Raw genomic sequence first — 11779 nt, forward strand, 5'->3', positions numbered from 1 at the left:
GTAATCCTAGGCAAGTCATTTAACCTTGTTTGCCTCAGTTTCATCATCTGTAAATTGATTTGGAGAAGGAAATGGTAAATCACTCTAGTATCTTTGACAAGAAAATCCCCAATAGGGTCATGAAAAAGCAGACATGACTGAAAAACAATGGTGCATGGTTAATACTTAATGTTAACCAAGGAATAAAGTTCTAAATTGACTAAATAAAATTAAAAAAAATACTTAATAAGGTTGAAGGTGAATAATATACAGTCTCCTACTTGAGGTCCTCATAGTATTGATTTAATTATCATAGAAAAAATGTTACAAACTGTTTTGCAAAAAAGATGAGAAATATTTTTACATTGTTGAACCTGTTTCATGCATTGCCATTGATACTTTTAGTCTTGTAATGTCAATGATTGAAACAATGTAGGTATATTCTCCAGCAATATAGTTCTCAAAGCTTCATTCTTTACCATCATAGGCAGTCTTCAGGAGTTTCTATGGAAGAAAAACAAAATGTACCCAGGATAGAATGGTTCACATTGCTTTCATTAATAGAATTTCCTTAAAGTTTTTCATTATTTTTCTGCTAGTGTAGAAACATTCTAACCATTTAAAAAGAAAATATTAGCAAAAATGACAGGAATTATTTTACCATTATCATCAATTAATAATGGGTATGACAAAATGGAGGGAAAATTTTGTAACAAATGGGGAAAGTATAAACATTAAGTTAAAAAACACTTAGGAATAACTTAGTTCCTTTTATTAAGATTTTACTTAAATGTTCTCCATGCTTGTCTGATTTTTCTCTCACCATTCAGAAAGACCTTAGAATTTTTTTCCCTTCCTGTTTTGGAAGGAAATCTATCAAAAGGACAAAATGTTGCTCTGTGGGAGACGTGTTACTCAAACACATTTTAATCCCAAAGCTCCCATTCCATTTGTATGGCACAGAATTTGGAACTTTAATGATGGATCCTTAGACACTGTCTTCTTCAATCCGCTTATTTCACAGAGGGGGCAACTGCCATCCAAAGGGGCCAAGAAACTGATCACACAGAATTGAGCAAAAACCCATCCCTCCTACTTTCTGGTTCCACCTTCTTTCCTTTTCAACAATAATTCTTTATGGGTGTTCCCTGGGTATTTTTCCTTAAAGTGTCTCAAATTTTATGTAACTTCTATTTGGAATTATGAGCATGACTTATGCAATATGACCAAATTCCTCATGGCAAAGAATAATACTGTGCTATAGGCAAAATAGTTTAACAACCACAGCTTTACATCATGTATCCTGCCTCTGAAGTTAATCTAATGCCCCAGAAAACCTACTTATTAAATGCCTATCACATTCAAGGAAAGATAAAAATGAAGTATTGCATGTTCCTCATAGAGCTTACAAGGGAGGGGAAGAATATGACAATTAAAACAATAAACATTTACATGAAGTACATCATGGGATAGTGGACAAGATACTGGGCTTGGATTCAGGAAGAAATGAATTTTAATCCTACCTGAAAAATTTACTAGCTATTTGATCTTGGGCAAGTCAGTTTTCCTAACAGTAAAATAGATGAGTTGGACTCAATAGCCTTTAAGGCTCTGTCTAGCTAAAAATCTGTAATTCTTTTAAAATAAGAAGGTTGGATTTGATGATCTCTAAGATCACTTCCATGAGAACCTGAGGAGGGAGTCTAACCAAATTTTCATCCTGAAATTTGTTAATTGGATTATGATTATTTAGGAGCCTTGCCATATGACTAATATTTAAATTTAAATTTTCTTTGGGGTTACAGTATTTAAACATCATCCTTAAGCAGTAAAATTGCTTTAAAAATAACTATCAGCTCCATGAGATAGACTATATTGGAAGGGGTAAAAAAAGGGAGCTGCAGTACTGACCATGTGTTTGATATTCAGAAACATTTCAGTCTATTAGGACCCGGATGGTGGCACTTAGTCAAACTTTACAATCAGGACCCCCGAGCCAAGCTGTGTGTACCATTCAGTTGGAGGCCACCATAGCCACTGGCCAGGGTTATGCCATGGCATCATTTACGTGGCTGATGGAGTGGGATCAGAGGAAAGGTATAAAAGGTGGGTTGAAGCAAAGGATTGATAAACTAAAGCCTTGTGATGCTAGGTGGGGCAGGTTAGGCTATTGGCATGAGTCAGACAGAGGATAACAGTCAGTTAATAAGTTTGGGGTGCTGGTGAGAGAAACCAGATCACTGGTGCCTGTCAGTTGGAGTGGGGCGTTATCCCAGGTGGATGGTGACCTGGTCAGCTCTATTACAGTGCATGCTTTATTGTCCCCCCTTTGCTACTACTGTTTGCTTTGTTCCATCTTTTGTAGAATGACAGTGAAGGTTTGCCCTTTTTTCCCCTCCCATGCTGATGTAGGAAAAGGCAGAGACTGATGGTGCCAGCCTTAATTCCCCAAAGGAGAGGAAATCCAGATTTATGTGAATACCCTTAGTTCTGAAACAAGAAAAGATAAAAAGATTGCATTCAGGTATTCATAAAGCAGACAGAGCGTGTGTATAGGCGAATTCTGTACAAATTCACATACTGTACCAGCCCTCTTAGTTCTGAAGACTGTGTGCTCATTTTCCCAATAACATAAAAGCAGTTGGAGCCCAGCTGAACTTCCAGGCTTAGACCAGGCATTCATAGTTAAAGTTCCTTTTTATTTGGTGCACAACAAGTTGATTAAAAGATCAATTCAGATCTAGCAGGAATGAAAGTATTTTTCCTCCTGGTTTGTGAGATATATTTTTTTTTTATCAGTGAAACAAAAGGAAACTTTCCAACCAGGAAGACTGCTGTCCACAGGTCAAAGCCTGACCTCTAGAAAAGATGCTGAGTTGGTCCTAAGTAACTTTATTTCTGTTTTGTACTATCTTTCTTTTCATTGAGTTGCATTCTGCCTTTGGAGCTCAAGTAAAGTCTTTACTGGAAAGCTCAGGAGGAAAAAAGAAAAGAAAACTGGCCAAAGGAACAGATTTTTTCAGCTATTAATATCTGCTAGTATTGATAGACATATTATTCAAAATTTCCTATCTAACTATATAGATATAATGAGTAGAGAGTGCTGGCCTTGGAATTAGGAATTCAGCTTTTGATACTTAATAGCTATGACAAATATGGGCAAGCTTTAGCCTGTGTCTCAGTTTTTTCTTCTGTAAAATGGAGATAATATCCATCATACTCATTTTATTGAGCAGTTGTAAGAATCCAGGAAAGTCTGTAATAGATTTTGCAGACTTTAAGGTACAGTGAAGCCCCTATTAGTGCAAATAATGAATGGTGGCATTATTTGAATTCCCAGTGTTTATCTCTATTACACTGAAACCAATGACTATCTTTAACATAATTATAACTTATAATACTGGGAATTTTAATACCTTCCATGATCACATCATGATATTAACACAACCTAGTATCATCAATATCATCTTCATACAATATGGATTCAGCCCAGTGGAGATAAAGCATCAGGTTCAAGGATTTGCCTCCCATGAGACTATCTCTGCTCTCCCTAGTTGTTATTGCTCTCTTCTTCTTCAGATAAATATGTCCGTGCATTTATTTGTTAGTTGACATGTATGGACTAAACCCAAATGAAACTGAACTCATTATTATTTCTTCTAAACCTAACCTTCTTCCAAATTTCCCTATTTCTGTTAAAGGGACAACCATCCTTTTGGTCTCCCAGGTTTGTAATATCAGGATTATCTTAGACTCCTCATTCCCTCTCACCCCACATATCCAATTAGTTGTTAATGTTTACCCTTTCATTTGTTATAATATAAATTTGTCAAGGACAAGGACTGGTTTTCATCTTGTCTCTGTACACTGAGAGCCCTGGCACAGTGCCGTATGCATAATAGACATTTAAAAATATTTGTTGGATTTTTTGCACTGGTTAGAATAGACTGTAGAGATACAATGGATTGGAGTGATTCTTTCATAAATGTAATTATTTTCATGTTGACATTGATGGTGGAATCATTGACATGGATATCGGGAATATACTAAGCTACATTACATGCCTACTGACAGCATTAGGACTCAAAGGCCATGCAAGGTGCCTTGGCAGACCAGACCTGACTTCTGAGTTGTATTACATCTATCTTGACCTAGACATTTCAGAGGCATGATCTTCTCTTATTAAATGTCATTTCCCATTTCCCCCTTGAACACGCAATTTCCCAAAGAGATGCCTGTCCTTTTGGAAATGGTTATTCCAGTAACCTTTTAAAAACATGACCGAATTGTAGCCATGAAATCCCATTCCCCACCAGGAGTTGCATCAAATAGTGGAGTGAGTATATGGTGTATTATGATAAAAACTTTGAGAAATTCATGCTTTTCATCATGTTTTCTTCAATCTAAAAGAAATCAATAATTTAAAATACAATACCAAAATATATTTTGTATGTAATTTTTGATGATGCCTGTGCAAAATGAAACAATTCATTTCTTGTTGCTACATCATATTAAGTAAGCATTAAGTGGTTACATTTGGCTCGAATACCAGATACCACTTCAATAAAATTAATGAATATTCTAGAAATTAAACTTGCATTGGAAGAAAAATTATGAAGGTAGCTTTTGGAGGGCAGTAATACTGAAGAGACAGACACATGGAATTGTTTCTCTTTTCTTTGCAGTATTGATATTTGTCCTCGTCTGTGCTATAGTCTTCCTCCCCCCCCCATAACTTTCAAAATATCATTCACTAAATTTTCCCTAAGCAAAAAAGAAGACATTTTCTCCTACCAACATTTCTCTTACCAGTTCCTAAAGATGATCATATGGGTGACATGACCTAAGGCCATAATTCAATCAATAATGTTAATATTTAATTCTTTTTTTCCTTCTGATTTCCTTTCCATTTGAATGTATGAGTATGACCATTTTCTGTTTTATCTTCATTGCTATCATCATCTCCATTAGAAAATCTGCATTGAGTGTCTAAATATGTTAGTAAATGTTTAACAGCTGGCTCTCCAAAAAAATTATGCACATAAGACACTTTAAAGTCTAATCTGCATTACTAACATCTTTTCCATTACTTTCTTAAGTCTAAACAATCAACAAAATGATGTCAGGCCCTGATTTGTAGCATTTGCTGATTTTCTAAGTGAAAAGGTTCACATTGAAAATTCAAGCTGGTTAGATCTGTCTTCAGCTCACCTTTGCCTGTAGGATACACTATAAAGCCCTAATAATATTCTCTCTGTCTGTCTGTCTGTCTCTCTCCATATATTTGTGTGTATGTGTATATGTGTGTTTGAAATTTAGTTGAGGAGAGTGAATCCGTTTGAGGACAGGCAACATTTCTGTACAACTTTCTTTGTATAGCTTCTAGCACAGCAGAGCTTGTATGAAAAAATTTAATTATAACTTGACTAGATATTTCCAGATTTGATCCTCCCGATAGATTTTTCTTACCTCCCTCAAAGCACATATTTCCCCATCTCTGCCATGGACTGCTTTAACTTCTCAGAAGCTGTATCTTGGGATTAAAAGCATTAAAAAGTTAAATTTAGTCATTTGAGTGACTTATTCATGCCAAGATAGGTACATTTAATGTTTTTGTCTATTTCCCTTTTTTTAAGTTTGAGCCTCATTTCAAGATTGTCTTATGATTCTATATAACTAGGTGACTTAAAGGTATAAAGTATTTTTTATTTCAAAACTGAAAGACTTTACTAATTTCTTGAATAAGGAATTTTGCATAGTGGAGAGACGCTGGAATATTTGAAAAATTCTTTACAGTTAATAAGGCCAATGTCTTACTATAACTTGACTTTTGTATCTAGTAGGTCACCTGCCCAGAGAAGGAATGGAAGCTAGACAGTATGAGAGTCCATTCAGAAGAGGGTTGTTGGGATAAAGAAAAGATTAAAAGTGATCCTGTAGAGAGATTATAGAATTTAGAGCTAGATTCACTCTTTAAAAAGGATTCATTAATGCCTTTATGTTTAAAGTCTAACTCTTTTACTGATATACCATTTCTGTTTGTTGAATTCTCCTTAGTATAACGGGAAAAAGGAAACGAAACCAACATACATGGGGGACCTCATCTAATTGATGCTGTAGTCTATATATGAAGTTTCACATATTGCTATGGAGATGAGGGGAGTATATTTCATCATTTGCTCTTGGATGAGGCCCCTCTCACATTTATAAAATAAAATCAAGAAAGAAGTGTTTTGTTTGTGTTTATACAGCTACAATAAACTTGAAAGGGATGGGACTGGAACAGAATGATGACATGTCCAAGGTCACACAAGTTATTACAATAAGAGTAATAAAAATTGAGCATTTATACAGTGATTTAAGATTTGTAAGGCACTTCACAGATATCTCATTTTGACCTTAACAAAAACCCTGGGAGGTAGGTGCTATTATAATATCCATTTTTTTTCAGAGGAGAACACTGAGGCAGACTGAGGTTATATGGCTTGCATAGGTTCACACATATACTAAGCTTCTGATGATGGATTTATATTCAGGCCTTTTCTTCTCTAGGACAAGTGCTGTCTACTATGTACCTTTGTTTGCCTCAGTCTCCTCATTTGTGAAATGGGCATAATGTTAGCCCTTACTGGGGTGTTGTTGGGTTGTTATGAGGATCAAATGACATAATATTTGTAAAAGTGTTTAGCAGTGCCAGGAACATAGTAGGTGCTATATAAATGCTTATTCCCTTTTCTTTCCTTCCCTTTGTTAAGGTCTTCATCATCCCTAACCTCAAATTTAACCACTAATGGGTTTTCTTATCACCAATATCTCTCCTCTCTAATCTATTTCTCAAGCCATTGCTAACATGACCCTTCTAAGGCACAGATTTGATCGTGTTCCTTTTGATCTCCTACTAAAAAATCTCACATGGATCCCTATTTTCTCAGGGATGAAATACTCCTGACCCTGCCTTTTAAGTTCCTCTGCAATATAACCCCCACCTAGCTCTTCAGTTGACTTCATATTATTCTGTCTCATGGTTCTGTGTGTTATACATATATGTGTGTGAAGACATGTTTGGAATGTGCTTCCTCTGCCTTGCTATCTCTTGGGACCCCTCGTTTCCTTGAAGAAATGCCTCAGTTGCCATCTTCTGCTTTCTAATGAAACTAGTTTGTATTATTTGTTCATAAATGATATTTACATATTTGTGGACATGTATCGCTTTAGTAGCATGTAAGCTCATTGAGGACAGGGATTTGCAATGCATCATATCTTTTTTAAAATTAAATTTTGTCATTATATTTTGCTTAACATTCCTCCTGTATCTCTCATCCTGGAGAGCTATCTTATACATCAAAGAATTTGGGGTAGTCTTAATAAATGTTTCTTGAATTGGATTTAATCACTCAAAAACTGCTAGTGGTTCCCTATTGCCTTTGGGATAAAACACAAATTTTCCTCTCAACATTAAAGATTCTACACAGTCTGGGTTCCAGCTGACCTCTTGGATTTATTTTACTTGATGTCTCTCTAAGCACTCTATATTTCAGCCAGACTGTATTCCTTGCTAGTCTCTGAACTCAACATGCCAGTTCCTGCCTCAGTGCCTCCCATTGCTGGCGTGCATTCCCTCCTCATCTATATCTTTCAAAGTCCTTACCTTTATGTAAGGCTCCACTCAATGCTACCTCTTTTCCTCATCTCTCCTGCTATTGATGATGTTCAGTTGTTCAGTGTCATCTCTAGTTGTCCTGACTTTCTGTCTTGCCACTGAACTTTGATGACTCTGGGAGAGAAGTGAGACTGTTGACTTTGTGCAACTCTTCCTCACTTAAATCTAATTCATGAGTGAGCCAACACATTACTCTGTGATGTCATTGATCCTCTTTGAAAACAAAGGACAAACAATGCATTCAACTCTTTGTGACCCCCTGGACTATAGCACATCACCACTGTCCATGGGGCTTCCTTGGAAAAGATACTGGAGAGATGTGCCATATTGTTTTTTCTCTCTAGCTTATTTTACAAGTGAGGAAACTGAGGCAAACAAGTTAAATGATTTGCCCAAGTTCACACAGCTAATAATTTTCTGAAGCTGAATTTGAACTCAGATCTTCCTGACTTCAGATCTAGTGCTCTCTTTCCGCTGCTACACCTCACTGCCTCGAGCTATTAATGTTCTCTTATTCTTACCAGTAGCCTCTTATATGCCTAGAGTGCTTTACTCCCTCCTTCACTCTCAATTCTGCAATTAATTTAGCAATATATGAGCTTTGTCTCTCCAGCAGTATGGAAACTCCTTGAAGGGTTTTATTGAACTTTACTTTCCTCTAAATACTCAACAACCAGGGGCAGCTAGATGGTTCAGTGGATTGAGAGGTTCTGGGTTCAAATGTGGCCTCAGACACTTTTCCTAGCTATATGACCCTGGGCAAGTAACTTAACCCCCATTGCCTAGCTCTTACCACTCTTCTGCCTTGGAATGAATATACAGTATTGATTTTAAGATGGAAGGTAAGAGTTTAAAAAAATACTCAACAATCCAGTGACACTGGCTTTGTTGATGTTCCTTGAACATACAACACTCCATTTGCACTGGTCCTTCCCTATTCGTGGATCCTCTGCACCTCCACCTCCTGGTTTCTCTGGCTTCCTTTGAGACTCCAAGAGGACCTTTCCAAGTCATGCATCCCCTCTCTCCAATACTAGTGCCTTTTCTTTTCATTTATACTTTAAATATCTCATATGTACACAGTTGTATTGCCTCCCTCATTAGAATGTGGGTTTCTTCATGGCAGAGACTGTGCTTTTCCCTTTCTTTGTACCCCTATAGCTTGGCATAGTGCCTGGTCTAGAGCAATAAATACTTGTTGCCTCATTGAGGGCTCAGTTGAATTAATGTCTAGCCATAGGTAATATTTATAATTATATTATATTTATAAAAATTGTAAAGTAACCCCTCCACTAATACTGCTATTAGATATATTTCCTTCGGTAACCAGGGGAAAAGAATAAGAACTCCTCTGATCTCAGATATTTATGGCAGCTCTCTTTGTGGTGGGAAAGAACTGGAAATGGAAGGGATGGCCATTAGCTGGGGAATGGCTGAACGAGTTGAGGCATACGATTGTAATAGAATAATACTGTGCCCTAAGAAATGATGAGCAGGTTAATTTTTGGGGAAAACCATGGAAAGAACTACATGGAATTATGAAGAGTGAAATGAACAGAGCCGAGAGAACATGAAATATAGTAACAGAAAAATTGTTTGAAGAACATCTGTGAAGCCCACCTCCAGATAAAGAATTGGGATATAAAAATAAGTAAGGCATAGTTTTATGTATCCGTGTATCTTTTTGTCAAATGATGCCTTCTCTAATGGGGAGAGGGAAGGAAGAAGTATTTTAATGGAACAAACAGACAAATATAATTAAAAAAATCAAATAACCTCTCTATTTTGTGAGTGAGGAAGGCTCATTTCTAGGGGAAGGTGAGTGATTTTTCCAATGTTAGTAGCTGGGTCAACGTTTCATCCTCATCATATATTAGATCTAGGACTGGGAAAGTCCTCAGAAGCCCTATACCTCAATTTCCTCATTTTATAGAAAACTGAACCCCAATGAGGTTAAATGTCAAGATCAGGTAAGCATTGAATATCAAGGGCAAGATCTGAATCCATTTCCTATGACACCTGGACTAGTAGGCAGAATCATATGCAGAATAGAAATGTTGGACAGGCCTAATCTGAGTTTTAATCCCGCCTCTGATGCTTATAAATTGGATAAGAATGTCATTTAATCTCTCTGAGCCTCAGGTTACTGGCCGGTCCAATGGGGCATTATTATTAAGGCTTGTGGTCACTATAGGCGAAGCCTCAATGAGATAATGCATATAAACTATTTTGCAAAACTTGAAGTATTAGAGGGAAAGGGGGCAGGGGGCATTGCCCTGGGTATAGAAAGGTAGTGAACAAATATTTCTGGCATTGCGTTTAATTTCCTTTATGGCTAATTTTCTCCTTGTTGTTGCACCTCTGAGCATCACAACAGAGAACTTTAAGATTTATAAAGAGCTTTATAAATATTTTCGCATTTGATCCACACACCAACCTTGGGAAGTTGTTGCTGTTAACCCCATTTTACAGAGGGAGAAAACTGAGGCTGAGCAGCAAAGTCATTTGTTCAGAGTCATGCAGCTTTTTACCTTGTCTCCTTGGCTTTGAGTCTACTCAGATGCCTCATGGAAATAAGAGTGCAAAGACATCTGGCTGCAAGAGACACTCTGATTTCCCTGAGAAATAGCGAGTTTCCAGAAATCCTCAGATAAAGCTGATGAAATGTTGAGGAAAAGTTTAGTAAGATTCTCAGCAGCCCACTGCCTGATTACATTTGTATTTGTTACTTGAATCCTTTCAAATGTTAAACACACATGCACACATCTTCATCAGTTCTACCCTAGGAATCAATATTTGTACCCTGTTTGCAGGTAAAGTGGTGTAGTGGATAGAGGACTGACCCTGGGATCAGGAAGACCAAATTCAAATTTGACCTCAGACACTAACTCTATGACTCTGGGCCAATCATTTAATCTCTTTTTGCCTGTTTCCTCATCTGTAAGAGGGGATAGGGCAGCTATATGGTACAGTGAATAGAGTGCTGGGCCTGGAGTCAAAAAGACCCAAGTTCAAATCTAAACTCAGATGTTGACTAGCTGTGTGACCCTGGACAAGTCACCTAACTTTTGCCTTAGTTTCCTCATCTGTCAAATGAGCTGGAGAAGGAAATGACAAACTGCTTTAGTTATCTTTGCCAAGAAAACTCCAAATAGAGCCATGAAGAGGCAGATATGACTGAAATGATTGCACAACAACAAGAAGTAGGGATAATAAGAGCACGTACCTCCCAGGGTTGTGAAGAATGAAATGAGAAAATATTTGTAAAGCACTTTTCAAACCTCAAAGCACCTTATAATTACTATGTATCATTATGTTAGGCCCCCTAAATATGGGGCTCATCAAATATTTTCTAATCAGAGTATAAACTTAGTTACTTCCCAAACCTAATGGCATCCTGAATGAAAAAAACACTGAAGCCAAGGGAAATTGACTTAGAGTCAATGGATGGAATCTCTGGGAATATACAAAGAGCACCTAAAATGACCTTCCCAATGTGTAGGTCTGACCATGATATTTTCTATTCAATAAGCTCCAGTAGCTCCCCATTGCCTTCAGGAGAAGGAGAAGGAAGAGGAAGAGGACGAGCAGGAGAAGGAGGAGGAGGAGAAGGAGGAGGAGGGAGGAGGAGAGAGGAGGAGGAGAAGGAGGAGGAGGAGGAGGAGGAGGAGGAGGAGGAGGAGGAGGAGGAGAGAGGAGGAGGAGGAGGAGAAGGAGGAGGAGGAGGAGGAGGAGGAGGAGAAGGAGGAGGAGGAGGAGAAGGAGGAGGAGGAGGAGGAGAAGGAGGAGAAGGAGGAGGAGGAGGAGGAGGAGAAGGAGGAGAAGGAGGAGAGGAGGAGGAGGAGGAGGAGGAGGAGAGAGGAAGGAGGAGGAGGAGGAGGAGGAGGAGGAGAAGGAGGAGGAGGAGGAGAAGGAGGAGGAGGAGGAGGAGGAGGAGGAGGAGGAGGAGGAGAGATGAGGTGGGGATGTTGGGGGATAGTTAGGAATTTGGGAGAGGAGGTTAAATGACTTGCCCAAGATCATACAACTAGTGAGTATTTGAATTCATGTTTTTCTAACTCCAGGCACAGTGCTCTCTAGATACATTGTGTCACTGTCTGCTTCTGGTTAAATATTTTTTCCTCTACCACAAAAGAAATG

At 37.9% G+C, this 11779-nt stretch overlaps 1 long non-coding RNA gene across 1 annotated transcript; it reads right to left on the minus strand.

The window, feature by feature from the left end:
• Window positions 1-259: 259 nt before the first annotated feature.
• Window positions 260-7796, minus strand: LOC103094758 (uncharacterized). Its single transcript, XR_459573.3, has 3 exons — window positions 7628-7796; window positions 5449-5512; window positions 260-483 (listed from the first exon to the last, which is right to left on the minus strand). It is a non-coding gene; the product is annotated as an uncharacterized LOC103094758 (long non-coding RNA).
• Window positions 7797-11779: the final 3983 nt, after the last annotated feature.

The sequence above is a fragment of the Monodelphis domestica genome, chromosome 1 (assembly GCF_027887165.1).
Source record: "Monodelphis domestica isolate mMonDom1 chromosome 1, mMonDom1.pri, whole genome shotgun sequence".
Classification (NCBI taxonomy): domain Eukaryota; kingdom Metazoa; phylum Chordata; class Mammalia; order Didelphimorphia; family Didelphidae; genus Monodelphis; species Monodelphis domestica.